Genomic DNA, 15,412 nt, shown 5'->3' with positions numbered 1-15,412 from the left:
CCGGGAGACGAGTTCGTGAATGAGGAACCTGTTGAGTACGCTTACGAGGATCAAGCTTTCGACAACTCTGAGAACCTTGCAGGCAAGATGACCATACCCTCGAAATCACTTCTATCTTTGCTTTGCTAGTTGTTCGTTCTATTGCCATGCTGCGCTACCTACCACTTGCTATATCATGCCTCCCATATTGCCATGTCAGCCTCTAACCATCCTTTCCTAGCAAACCGTTGTTTGGCTAAGTTACCGCTTTTGCTCAGCCCTTCTTATAGCGTTGTTAGTTGCAGGTGAAGTTGAAGTTTGTTCCATGTTGGAACATGGATATTCTGGAATATCACAATATCTCTTATTTAATTAATGCATCTGTATATTTGGTAAAGGGTGGAAGGCTCGGCCTTATGCCTGGTGTTTTGTTCCACTCTTGCCGCCCTAGTTTCCGTCATACCGGTATTATGTTCCTTGAGTTTGCGTTCCTTACGCGGTTGGGTGATTTATGGGACCCCCTTGACAGTTCGCCTTGAATAAAACTCCTCCAGCAAGGCCCAACTTTGGTTTTACCATTTGCCACCTAAGCCTTTTCCCCCGGGTTTTCGCGAGCCCGAGGATCATCTTTATTTTAACCCCCGGGCCAGTGTTCCTCTGAGTGCTGGTCCAAACTAGAGCCACTTGCAGCGCCACCTTGGGGAAACTCGAGGATTGGTTTTAGCTGTACGTAGTGTTCATCCGGTGTGCCCTGAGAACGAGATATGTGCAGCTCCTATCGGGATTTGTCGGCACATTCGGGCGGCTTTGCTGGTCTTGTTTTACCATTGTCGAAATGTCTTGTAAACCGGGATTCCGAGACTGATCGGGTCTTTCCGGGAGAAGGTTTTGTTGGAAATATGCCCTAGAGGCAATAATAAAATGTGTTGTGGAATTGTCACGGCAGATGTCCTTAGTGTCAGGACTTAGTCGCGAGGCCAGCGCATCTATGTGGTAGCTTGAGAGGGGTTGGGCGGAATCAAGAGAGACAACACAACACAGGGATTTAGACAGCTTTGGGCCCCGGGAAACATCATCCGGTAATAACCCTACATGCTGTTTGAGGCTAGGTCTCATTATGATCATGAGAGAGTCGCCGGCTTGGCCGGCTCTCGGTGTCTAGCCCTAGAGATTGTTTCTTGTTCCTTGTCCCCCTTTGGGGAGCCCTACCCCTCCTTATATAAGTTAGAGGGGCGGGTTACATGTGGAGTCCTAGTAGGACTAGGACTAGTCTATCTTCTCTTACAAGTTAATTACAAGTCCGGGTCTTGCTTCCTTGTAAAGGAAATATTCGTCATCCCTTTCTTCTTAAGCCGGCCCACCATCACATGAGCCGGCCATCTGGGCCTTGGGCCTAGTCTTCTATCTGACCCACCGTCGGGGTCATCCGTGAGTCGTCAGGCTCGTGAGTCGTCTGACAGTGAGCCGCCAGACCCGTGAGTCGCCAGTCCTCTGGCGGGTCACGGTGAAGCGCCAAGTCCGGCCGGGTCATACTTCCGGCCGGGTCATACCGCGGGGTATATCCCCGACATTAGCCCCCAGTTTAATTTGGATTCATCCATGTTAAACTAATCTGCAATATAAACACAAGAACAAATTTGACAGGTTGTGTCCCGGGTTAAATATTCTTTGTAAGCCGGCACTTGATCATCCTTAAGTCCTTGTCATCTTCCTTCTTGATATGTATCCATAATCTCATAACAAATCTCTTTAGCAGATATGTTCAAATTTTGCCAATGCAAAAAATCCAGATACTTCCTTTGAAAAAATCCGGGTCAACAGGCCAGCTTCAGAATCAATTTGCTGACATTGGTCTTTTGTTGAGAAATATTGTAAGAGACAATCCACTTAAGTCGGCTTTCAATGCTCTGACTTGACAAAAATATTGGTCTTCAAATATTCAACTTATATTCAGCCGGCTTAAAGATATAAAACTTGCCGGTTTATGAGTACCAAAATTGCCGGGTTATAAATAGATGATGCCAAGTCATAATTGTCACAGACGCCGGTTTGTAATTTTTGCAGACACCAGGTCAATCTGATTTACTCAAAACTGAGAATTTGAAGATATTTCTCCCTTATATCCATATTACCTGTAGCCCCCAAGGGCCGGTTTAATCAGCATGAATAAGCCGGGACTTATCACCATGGCTTTAAATAAAATCCAGTTGTGTAGCCCCCATGAGTCGGCTATAGTCATAGTAGTGTAGCCGGGTTATCCTAGAATTGTCTTGAATTGTTTGACAGGAGCAATTGGTAGTCCCCAAGGGCCGGCTCATTACGATGTGATGAGTCGGGTCTTCAATGAGGTGAGCAAAAAATGACTTTGCATTAGCCCCCAAGTGCCATGGTGCATGCTGGCATTGACATGGGACTTGCATATTTGATGTAATCTCGATTTGAACAATGTAGCCCCCAAGTGCTGGGTCGTAAGCCTGCAGCGACTCGGGACTATTTCCTCCATTGTAAAATAAATCATGCCCATTGATAAAAATAATAGCCGTTGCGCTAAAGCGACTTTGAAAACCTCAATCATAACACTAGTTATTGATAATCACAATAGAAATCCAGCCATGTTGGCTATTCAAGATTTTAATAATATAATCCGGTATGAAAACCTCAATCATTCAATATCATCATGAAAAATCAGCCAGTTTTGGCTATTAAAGATTTGAATACCTTATCGGTTGACAAGTAAACCCGGAGTTTAAATACCTGGCGGCTCTTGGCCAATGACGACTTAATGCGCCTTCATTGTAAGCCGGAATTTTTGTAACCCGGTGGCCTATAGCCCTTGAGAAAACCAATAATTGATAACCCTTTTGAGACACCAATTTCAGTGATGAGCTTGGACTAAAGCATTTATATAAGTCATAGTTCTGCAAATCCTGCACAGAGTTTAAACAACATATGCCCTGGCGACTTAACGTCAAAAGCCAGGGCGGGTAACCACCCAAATGTAGTCTTACCCTGCACACAAGTAGATCACAAGATCCCTATAATCCCTTGAATGATACCACCGGTTTATGTGACCCGGACAGTGAGGGTGAGAACCCAATTCTGTAAAAGCCGGCACACATGATATTTGTGACAACTCAAATATTTGTGATTACAAAAACTGTATGAGAAATAGATAAAAATTTTGAGGCTTCTGATTCGAATACGATCAGTAAACCGTTCCAATGGGGTTAAGGTAAGATTCGAATACGATCATATAGCCCCCAGTGGCATTGGCGTTGCCGATCAAAGTGGGTATCGACAGCTATGTTCTCTTTGGTTCGAATACGACCTATGTTTGAATAGGAAGCCCCCAAATGACCTTAAGAGTTGTTTAGCGACGCTGATTCGAATACGATCCACGTTGATTCCCAAAGGGTTGAGCTATGATTCGGATACGATCAAGAAGCCCCCAAGTAGGTTCAGCAGTTTGCCAATCAAAAGGGTATCGACAGCTATGTTCTCTTTGGTTCGAATACGACCTATGTTTGAACAGGAAGCCCCCAAGTGACCATATAAGTTTAAGCATTGCACCGATCAAGAGGGTACTGATAGCTATGCCCGATGAGCAGGAGGCCCCCAAGTGACCATATAAGTTTAAGCATTGCACCGATCAAGAGGGTACTGATAGCTATGCCCGATGAGCAGGAGGCCCCCAAGTGACCACAATAAGATAAGCCGTAAGGCAGGATACCTATGTTTGAACCGCGCATCATGGCAGCAAGTTCTTTTTGGCAACCTTTAATCTTTTCTGAGAACTCGAATCTTGCGAGAGATTAATTCTTTCTGAACCGGAACTTTGAACCGGATTTGAGAGCTTCAAAGCTTTGTGGGAGGGAGATGTCTCTTGAACCGGATTTTAAACCGGAATCTTTATTTTAAGCCGGATATTTTTCTGACGGCCTTTAAATTTGTATCGATAGAGCAGTAATCTCCAGGGCCGGGTTATTTTTTTTCCTCCAATGACCCGGAGTTCTTGAGCCTGCTGAAACTGGCACGATTTGAGTCATGTCATTATAGCCCCCGAGTCTCAAGACGACTCGAGGAGTTGGCTTGAGATTCTCCATATTTGACCATAGCAGAAGGTGTACATCATTGGCGTTGATAGCGCGATGTGAATCCACAGAAGGTTGAAAAGTGACTGTGGCGGGTTATAAATGATCCCGTATGAGCCATGTCAGCAACTCGGCCAATGGTTCCTTCCAACTAGCTGTTTGAAGTTAACCTGAACCATAGTGGCGGCGATTTGTACGCCTACCCATTGAACCATCCAGTGCAGACGGCGGCTGATAACATATGATAATTTGCCTCCAATTTGTTGGAAGAAAACTGGACTTCCCAAGCAGTGACCTGCTCATACTCAATACACAGCTCATGCAGACAGGTGCGGCTCGGTGTGTTGATGTAGACTAGACCGCGAGAGGCAGACAGAAAAGACGACCTCAGCATCAGAGGCGGCTCAGACAGATGAACCGGCTGCGGTGTTGTAAACCGGCGCGGTCGGGCGAGTTAACCACGTCGTTTTGATGTAGTGAACAATTGTCCTACATCAACAATATCGCAGGCCAAGACAAAGATAAACTGCTCTTTGACAAAAAATAATATGTACCAATAAAATATATTTTAGATGGATATCACCTGATGTGCCAGGCCGGAAATAATCCGCCATGAAATTGATGATCGCTAGGTGAAGTTGAAGTCGCTCACGGGTGAACCGGCCACGGCGTGGTAAACCGGTGTGGACGGGTGAGTCGGCCGTGACATTTGTAAGCCGGCGCGGACACGCGAACCGGCCGCGAGGGCGGACGGGCGAGTCGTCCGTGGCATTGTAAGGTGGTGCGGACGGACGAGTCAGCTGGCGCGTTTGATGTAAACTGGACCGCAACACGCGTGCCCGTGAAGCCATGCAGCACCGCCGAACGTGCATCCGCGGTATAACACCACCCCCTTTTTTTTAATAGTCGTCCTGCATAAAAATATTACAGGCCAGAGTAATTGTTCTTTGATGAAAAAATATATGACAAAATAGACTTAGATGGATATCACCTGATTTGCTCGGACGGCCGATGGTCAGTACTGTGCACGTCGCCAGTTTTGTCCAGATCATAGTACCGGCGACCCGCAGCAACGGCAGTACACGGTTGATGAGGCGAATCCGTGCGACAGCGGCTCACGCAGGCGCGAGGGCGCACCAGCGACAGACAGGTGGCCATGTCAGAAGGGCACCGGCGACTTGAGGCAGACCGGCGACTCAATATAGCCCGGGCGGCTCAACATGGCAGAGGTGGCTCAACGCGGCCCCGGCGGCTCAACACAGCAGCGAAACGGAGGCGTCACCATGGCGGCAGCTCAGAAACTACAGCGGCAGCACGTTTGACATGGCGGAGGCGGCAACTTGAACAGCTTGAAACGGACGCGAGTCGACCCGAGGGCAGGCGGCAGCTCATCGTGTGATGGTTTAACCCGGAGAGGCTCTCTAGAGGAATCCCGACGCGGATGTACGGGCGTGGACCAGCCTCGGCAGCACACGCTGGCATGAAAATACAGCCCAGTTCAACCATAGTATCTCATGCTTCTTCAGTCCACTCACCGTCCAATTACCCTTTAAATGCTTCAATAAGAAAATCCATGCAATATCCATGATGACTGTCAGGCAACACCGATGGTACTTCACCTCGTAATCCATTTTTCTCCATTAGTAACTGGATGCATGGCTCATTATACGTGCCATAAAACTCTCTCTGAACAATTGATCTTCCACATCAAGCCTGTGAGTAATTTAGGGACAGTCCATACTCCAGTTGGAGATCACATGCTACATCTCTTGGCCTGAAATACAGGCTATCACGTACCTTTCTTATTAACATTAACAACCCATCGCTGTGTCCCCAAATGATGACCTTTCACGGTTTTAACTTCACGGGTGTGTTTCAGACAGGCCCAGCGGTTCGGCGTATAGTGACCCAATGTGATTCGAGAGCAGGGGCAGGGGCGCAGGTCTGGCGAAGACCGGCGGCTCGATGCGCATCCACCACGGAGGTGTGCGGGGAACGGCCTTAACGGCTGGTCAACCACTTGGGGGCGGCGGCTCATAGTGGACGCGGGCAACTCAAGGCCGGAACGTGGTGTGCCAACAGCGGCTCATAGCGGACGCACCCGACCATGGCAGAGGTGAGAGACTGTGGAAAAGGCTCTCTAACACGTCGTGGTAGAGGAGGCGCTCAGAAGCGGAGGACCCGGCCGGGCGGGTCGATCCCATGGAGGCAGAGAACAACGGCTCATAGGCGGCTTCAGACCATGGTGACTTGAGACGAAGGCCACGCGGAGGCGCAGCAAAGGAGGCCGGCTCAATGCAGCCGCGGTCGCGAAAAGAACTTAAAGCCGCGGTGGCGGCTTGGCGACGGAGACCCGTAGTGCCGCAGAAGGAGCGGCAACCTGTCCTGCTGTAGTTGAGGTGAGTTCGGGTGGCGATTTCGAAACAGCACCACGGCGTCTAGGTGTGGTGGCGCTTGAGGCGAAGCTGGCATGGCGCAGACGCGGTCGGCAACTTCCGACGACTCAACGTGCGGCAGCCGAGGCGGCCCGCGGAAGTGAGAGACATGGGACGGCGGCTCTTCGGCAGCAGCTCAGCACAGGACAGCGACTCTTTGGCGGCGGCTCAACGCGGGAAGGCTCTGCGGTGGCGGCGACTCGGACGGGAAACGAGGCGCAGCAGTGACTCAGACGGGAGGCAGAGTTTTGACCGGGGGCAGCTTGCCGGTGCAGTCGAGGCCGTAGAAACAGCGAAGCAGGGCGCTCCACGGCGGGTTGTCGGGCCGGCCGGGCCACTCATGGAGCGAGTCGGAGGAAGTCCCGCGGCTGCGAGTCCAAGTTACGGCTGTGTTTTTTGTTTCCGGGTCATAGACCCCCCCTTTCCTTTTTCTTCTCCAGTTTTGACTGTATGTTGGCGTACCGATCTGGACTCTGCATCTCGTGTCTCCTCATGCGGCCTCGGGACCTACCGCATCGATGAAATATGCTGCAACAGTAGAACACGGTCTCGACGACTTACGATTTCGCCGCTCACCAATCACACAACATGCTGAAAAATCTCGGCGACATGATCCTTGCATTGATGATTTTGAACACCTCTTCAACTTGCAGTGGCGACAGCGTACCCGACGCAATATTAATTTCCTTGAACTCAAACTTTCATCTGTCTAATCATGAGCTCCTCGATCCTTGAAGAGATCCCTTCAAGAACTCAACACCACCATGCGCGAGCCCCACGGTGGGCGCCAACTGTCGTGGAATTGTCACGGCAGATGTCCTTAGTGTCAGGACTTAGTCTTGAGGCCAGCGCATCTATGTGGTAGCTTGAGAGGGGTTGGGCGGAATCGAGAGAGACAACACAACACAGGGATTTAGACAGCTTCGGGCCCCGGGAAACATCATCCGGTAATAACCCTACATGCTGTTTGAGGCTAGGTCTCATTATGATCATGAGAGAGTCGCCGGCTTGGCCGGCTCTCGGTGTCTAGCCCTAGAGATTGTTTCTTGTTCCTTGTCCCCCTTTGGGGAGCCCTGCCCCTCCTTATATAAGTTAGAGGGGCGGGTTACATGTGGAGTCCTAGTAGGACTAGGACTAGTCTATCTTCTCTTACAAGTTAATTACAAGTCCGGGTCTTGCTTCCTTGTAAAGGAAATATTCGTCATCCCTTTCTTCTTAAGCCGGCCCACCATCACATGAGCCGGCCATCTGGGCCTTGGGCCTAGTCTTCTATCTGACCCACCGTCGGGGTCATCCGTGAGTCGTCAGGCTCGTGAGTCGTCTGACAGTGAGCCGCCAGACCCGTGAGTCACCAGTCCTCTGGCGGGTCACGGTGAAGCGCCAAGTCCGGCCAGGTCATACCGCGGGGTATATCCCCGACAAAATGGTTATTATTATATTTCCTTGTTCATGATAATTATCTATTGTTCATGCTATAAATGTGCTATCCGGAAATCATAATACATGTGTGAATACATAGACCACAACATGTCCCTAGTGAGCCTCTAGTTGACTAGCTCGTTGATCAACAGATAGTCATGATTTCCTGACTATGGACATTGGATGTCATTGATAACGGGATCACATCATTAGGAGAATGATGTGATGGACAAGACCCAATCCTAAGCATAGCGCAAAGATCGTGTAGTTCGTTTGCTAGAGCTTTTCCAATGTCAAGTATCTTTTCCTTAGACCATGAGATCGTGTAACTCCCGGATGCCGTAGGAGTGCTTTGGGTGTACCAAAGGTCACAACGTAACTGGGTGACTATAAAGGTGCACTACAGGTATCTCTGAAAGTGTCTGTTGGGTTGGCACGGATCGAGACTGGGATTTGTCACTCCGTATGACGGAGAGGTATCTCTGGGCCCACTCGGTAATGCATCATCATAATGAGCTCAATGTGACCAAGTGTTTGGTCACGGGATCATGCATTATGGTACGAGTAAAGTGACTTGCCGGTAACGAGATTGAACGAGGTATTGGGATACCGACGATCGAATCTCGGGCAAGTAACGTACCGATTGACAAAGGGAATTGTATACGGGATTGATTGAATCCTCGACATCGTGGTTCATCCGATGAGATCATCGTGGAACATGTGGGAGCCAACATGGGTATCCAGATCCCGCTGTTGGTTATTGACCGGGGAGTCGTCTCGGTCATGTCTGCATGTCTCCCGAACCCGTAGGGTCTACACACTTAAGGTTCGGTGACGCTAGGGTTGTAGAGATATTAGTATGCAGAAACCCGAAAGTTGTTCGGAGTCCCGGATGAGATCCCGGACGTCACGAGGAGTTCCAGAATGGTCCGGAGGTGAAGAATTATATATAGGAAGTCTAGTTTCGGCCACCGGGAAAGTTTCGGGGTTATCGGTATTGTACCGGGACCACCGGAAGGGTCCCGGGGGTCCACCGGGTGGGGCCACCTGTCCCGGAGGGCCCCATGGGCTGAAGTGGGGAGGGGAACCAGCCACTGGTGGGCTGGTGCGCCCCCCTTGGGCCTCCCCTGTGCCTAGGGTTGGAAACCCTGGGGGTGGGGGGCGCCCACTTGGCTTGGGGGGCAAGCCACCCCCTTGGCCGCCCCCCCCCCCTCAGATGGGATCTCCAGGGGGCCGCCCCCCCCCCCCCAGGACCCCTATATATAGTGGGGGGAGGGAGGGCAGCAGTACCCTAGCCCCTGGCGCCTCCCTCTCCCTCCCGTGACACCTCTCCCTCCCGCTTGCGCTTGGCGAAGCCCTGCCGGGATCCCCGCTACTTCCACCACCACGCCGTCGTGCTGCTGGATCTCCATCAACCTCTCCTTCCCCTTGCTGGATCAAGAAGGAGGAGACGTCGCTGCTCCGTACGTGTGTTGAACGCGGAGGTGCCGTCCGTTCGGCGCTCGGTCATCGGTGATTTGGATCACGACGAGTACGACTCCATCAACCCCGTTCACTTGAACGCTTCCGCTCGCGATCTACAAGGGTATGTAGATGCACTACTTCCTTCTCGTTGCTAGTAAACTCCATAGATGGATCTTGGTGATGCGTAGAATTTTTTTGATTTCTGCTACAATCCCCAACAGTGGCATCATGAGCCAGGCCTATGCGTAGTTTCTATGCACGAGTAGAACACAAAGCAGTTGTGGGCGTAGATGTTGTCAATTTTTCTTGCCACTACTAGTCCTATCTTGTTTCGGCGGTATTGTGGGATGAAGCGGCCCGGACCGACCTTACACGTACGCTTACGTGAGACAGGTTCCACCGACTGACATGCACTAGTTGCATAAGGTGGCTAGCGGGTGTCTGTCTCTCCCACTTTAGTCGGAACGGATTCAATGAAAAGGGTCCTTATGAAGGGTAAATATAAATTGGCATATCACGTTGTGGTTTTACGTAGGTAAGAAACGTTCTTGCTAGAAACCTATAGAAGGCACGTAAAAACTTGCAACAACAATTAGAGGACGTCTAACTTGTTTTTGCAGCATGTGCCTTGTGATGTGATATGGCCAGAAGATGTGATGAATGATATATGTGATGTATGAGATTGATCATGTTCTTGTAATAGGAATCACGACTTGCATGTCGATGAGTATGAAAACCGGCAGGAGCCATAGGAGTTGTCTTTATTTTTGTATGACCTGTGTGTCATTGAATAACGCCATGTAAATTACTTTACTTTATTGCTAAACACGTTAGCCATAGAAGTAGAAGTAATCGTTGGCGTGACAACTTCATGAAGACACAATGATGGAGATCATGGTGTCATGCCGGTGACGAAGATGATCATGGCGCCCCGAAGATGGAGATCAAAGGAGCAAAATGATATTGGCCATATCATGTCACTGTTTGATTGCATGTGATGTTTATCATGTTTTGCATCTTATTTGCTTAGTAGGACGGTAGTAAGTAAGATGATCCCTTATAATAATTTCAAGAAAGTGTTCCCCCTAACTGTGCACCGTTGCGAAGGTTCGTTGTTTCGAAGCACCACGTGATGATCGGGTGTGATAGATTCTAACGTTCGCATATAACGGGTGTTGACGAGCCTAGCATGTACAGACATGGCCTCGGAACACACGCAGTACACTTAGGTTGACTTGACGAGCCTAGCATGTACAGACATGGCCTCGGAACACGGAAGACCGAAAGGTCGAGCATGAGTCGTATATAAGATACGATCAACATGAAGATGTTCACCGATCTTGACTAGTCCGTCTCACGTGATGATCGGACACGGCCTAGTTGACTCGGATCATGTTTCACTTAGATGACTAGAGGGATGTCTATCTGAGTGGGAGTTCATTGAATAATTTGATTAGATGAACTTAATTATCATGAACTTAGTCTAAAATCTTTACAATATGTCTTGTAGATCAAATGGCCCACGTTGCCCTCAACTTCAACGCGTTCGTAGAGAAAACCAAGCTGAAAGATGATGGCAGAAACTATACGGACTGGGTCCGGAACCTGAGGATCATCCTCATAGCTGCCAAGAAAGATTATGTCCTAGAAGCACCGCTAGGTGAAGCACCCATCCCAGAGAACCAAGACGTTATGAACGCTTGGCAATCATGTGCTGATGATTACTCCCTCGTTCAGTGCGGCATGCTTTACAGCTTAGAACCGGGGCTCCAAAAGCGTTTTGAGAAACATGGAGCATATGAGATGTTCGAAGAGCTGAAAATTGTTTTCCAAGCTCATGCCCGGGTCGAGAGATATGAAGTCTCCGACAAGTTCTTCAGTTGTAAAATGGAGGAAAATAGTTCTGTCAGTGAGCACATACTCAAAATGTCTGGGTTACACAACCGCTTGTCTCAGCTGGGAGTTAATCTCCCGGATGACGCGGTCATTGACAGAATCCTTCAGTCGCTTCCACCTAGCTACAAGAGCTTTGTGATGAACTTCAATATGCAGGGGATGGAAAAGACCATTCCTGAGGTATATTCAATGCTGAAATCAGCAGAGGTGGAGATCAGAAAGGAACATCAAGTGTTGATGGTGAATAAAACCACTAAGTTCAAGAAAGGCAAGGGTAAGAAGAACTTCAAGAAGGACGGCAAGGGAGTTGCCGCGCCCGGTAAGTCAGTTGCCGGGAAGAAGCCAAAGAATGGACCCAAGCCTGAGACTGAGTGCTTTTATTGCAAGGGAAGTGGTCACTGGAAGCGGAACTGCCCCAAATACTTAGCGGACAAGAAGGCCGACAACACCAAAGGTATATGTGATATACATGTAATTGATGTGTACCTTACCAGTACTCGTAGTAGCTCCTAGGTATTTGATACCGGTGCGGTTGCTCATATTTGTAACTCAAAACAGGAGCTGCGGAATAAGCGGAGACTGGCAAAGGACGAGGTGACGATGCGCGTCGGGAATGGTTCCAAGGTCGATGTGATCGCCGTCGGCACGCTACCTCTACATTTACCTACGGGATTAGTTTTAAACCTCAATAATTGTTATTTAGTGCCAGCTTTGAGCATGAACATTGTATCTGGATCTCGTTTAATGCGAGATGGCTACTCATTTAAATCCGAGAATAATGGTTGTTCTATTTATATGAGAGATATGTTTTATGGTCATGCCCCGCTGGTCAATGGTTTATTCTTAATGAATCTCGAACGTGATGTTACACATATTCATAGTGTGAATACCAAAAGATGTAAAGTTGATAACAATAGTCCCACATACTTGTGGCACTGCCGCCTTGGTCACATTGGTGTCAAGCGCATGAAGAAGCTCCATGCAGATGGACTTTTGGAGTCTCTTGATTACGAATCATTTGACACGTGCGAACCATGCCTCATGGGTAAGATGACCAAGACTCCGTTCTCCGGAACAATGGAGCGAGCAACCAACTTATTGGAAATCATACATACCGATGTGTGCGGTCCAATGAGTGTTGAGGCTCGCGGAGGCTATCGTTATGTTCTCACTCTCACTGATGACTCGAGTAGATATGGGTATGTCTACCTAATGAAACACAAGTCTGAAAACTTTGAAAACTTCAAGGAATTTCAGAGTGAGGTTGAGAATCAACGTGACAGGAAAATAAAGTTCTTACGATCAGATCGTGGAGGAGAATATTTGAGTCACGAATTTGGCACACACTTAAGGACATGTGGAATAGTTTCACAACTCACGCCGCCTGGAACACCTCAGCGAAATGGTGTGTCCGAGCGTCGTAATCGCACTCTATTGGATATGGTGCGATCTATGATGTCTCTTACCGATCTACCGCTCTCATTTTGGGGCTATGCTTTAGAGACTGCCGCATTCACTTTAAATAGGGCTCCGTCGAAATCCGTTGAGACGACACCGTGTGAATTATGGTTTGGGAAGAAACCTAAGCTGTCGTTTCTAAAAGTTTGGGGATGCAATGCTTATGTCAAGAAACTTCAACCTGAAAAGCTCGAACCCAAGTCGGAAAAATGCATCTTCATAGGATACCCTAAGGAAACCATTGGGTATACCTTCTACCTCAGATCCGAAGGCAAAATCTTTGTTGCCAAGAACGGGTCTTTTCTGGAGAAAGAGTTTCTCTCGAAAGAAGTGAGTGGGAGGAAAGTGGAACTTGATGAGGTGATAGTCACCCCTCTCGAACCGGAAAGTAGCGCAGCGCGGGAAGATGTTCCTGTGGTGCCTGCACCGACTGGGGAGGAATTTAATGATGATGATCATGAAGCTTCAGATCAAGTTACTGCTGAACTTCGTAGGTCCACAAGGACACGTTTCGCACCAGAGTGGTACAGCAACCCTGTCATGGAAATCATGTTGTTAGACAACGGTGAACCTTCGAACTATGAAGAAGTGATGGCGGGCCCGGATTCCAACAAATGGCTTGAAGCCATGCAATCCGAGATAGGATACATGTATGAAAACGAAGTGTGGACTTTGACTGACTTGCCCGATGATCGGCGAGCCATAGAAAATAAATGGATCTTTAAGAAGAAGACAGACGTGGATGGTAATGTGACCATCTATAAGGCTCGACTTGTCGCTAAGGGTTATTGACAAGTTCAAGGGGTTGACTACGATGAGACTTTCTCACCCGTAGCGAAGCTGAAGTCCGTCTGAATCATGTTAGCAATTGCCGCATTCTATGATTATGAGATATCGCAAATGGACGTCAAAACGGCATTCCTTAACGGCTTTCTTAAGGAAGAATTGTATATGATGCAGCCAGAAGGTTTTGTCGATCCTAAGAATGCTAACAAGGTATGCAAGCTCCAGCGCTCCATCTATGGCCTGGTGCAAGCATCTCAGAGTTGGAACATTCGATTTGATGAGATGATCAAAGCGTTTGGGTTTACACAGTCTTATGGAGAAGCCTGTGTTTACAAGAAAGTGAGTGGGAGCTCTGTAGCATTTCTCTTATTATATGTGGATGACATACTATTGATGGGAAATGATATAGAATTCTTGGAAAGTATAAAGGCCTATTTGAATAAGTGTTTTTCAATGAAGGACCTTGGAGAAGCTGCTTATATATTAGGCATCAAGATCTATAGAGATAGATCAAGACGCCTCATTGGTCTTTCACAGAGTACGTACCTTGACAAGATATTGAAGAAGTTCAATATGGATCAGTCCAAGAAGGGGTTCTTGCCTGTATTGCAAGGTGTGCAATTGAGCACGGCTCAATGCCCGACCACGGCAGAAGATAGAGAAAAGATGAGTGTCATCCCCTATGCCTCGGCCATATGGTCTATTATGTATGCCATGTTGTGTACCAGACCTGATGTAAACCTTGCCGTAAGTTTGGTAGGAAGGTACCAAAGTAATCCCAACATGGAACACTGGACAGCGGTCAAGAATATCCTGAAGTACCTGAAAAGGACTAAGGATATGTTTCTCGTATATGGAGGTGACGAAGAGCTCGTCGTAAAGGGTTACGTCGACGCTAGCTTCGACACAGATCTGGATGACTCTAAGTCACAAACCGGATACGTGTATATTTTGAATGGAGGGGTAAGCTGGTGCAGTTGCAAGCAAAGCGTCGTGGCGGGATCTACTTGTGAAGCGGAGTACATGGCGGCCTCAGAGGCAGCGCAAGAAGCAATCTGGATGAAGGAATTCATTACTGACCTAGGGGTGATTCCCAATGCGTCGGGCCCGATGACTCTCTTCTGTGACAACACTGGAGCTATTGCCCTTGCCAAGGAGCCCAGGTTTCACAGGAAGACCAGACATATCAAGCGTCGCTTCAACTCCATTCGTGAAAGTGTTCAAAATGGAGACATAGATATTTGTAAAGTACATATGGACCTGAATGTAGCAGATCCGTTGACTAAACCTCTCCCTAGAGCAAAACATGATCAACACCAGAACTCTATGGGTGTTCGATTCATCACAATGTAACTAGATTATTGACTCTAGTGCAAGTGGGAGACTGTTGGAAATATGCCCTAGAGGCAATAATAAAATGGTTATTATTATATTTCCTTGTTCATGATAATTGTCTATTGTTCATGCTATAATTGTGCTATCCGGAAATCGTAATACATGTGTGAATACATAGACCACAACATGTCCCTAGTGAGCCTCTAGTTGACTAGCTCGTTGATCAACAGATAGTCATGATTTCCTGACTATGGACATTGGATGTCATTGATAACGGGATCACATCATTAGGAGAATGATGTGATGGACAAGACCCAATCCTAAGCATAGCGCAAAGATCGTGTAGTTCGTTTGCTAGAGCTTTTCCAATGTCAAGTATCTTTTCCTTAGACCATGAGATCGTGTAACTCCCGGATGCCGTAGGAGTGCTTTGGGTGTACCAAAGGTCACAACGTAACTGGGTGACTATAAAGGTGCACTACAGGTATCTCTGAAAGTGTCTGTTGGGTTGGCACGGATCGAGACTGGGATTTGTCACTCCGTATGACG

The sequence above is a fragment of the Aegilops tauschii genome, chromosome 4 (assembly GCF_002575655.3).
Source record: "Aegilops tauschii subsp. strangulata cultivar AL8/78 chromosome 4, Aet v6.0, whole genome shotgun sequence".
NCBI classification, from domain to species: Eukaryota; Viridiplantae; Streptophyta; class Magnoliopsida; order Poales; family Poaceae; genus Aegilops; species Aegilops tauschii.
The sequence above is the reverse complement of the archived record's forward strand: the minus strand, read 5'-3'. Positions refer to the sequence as shown.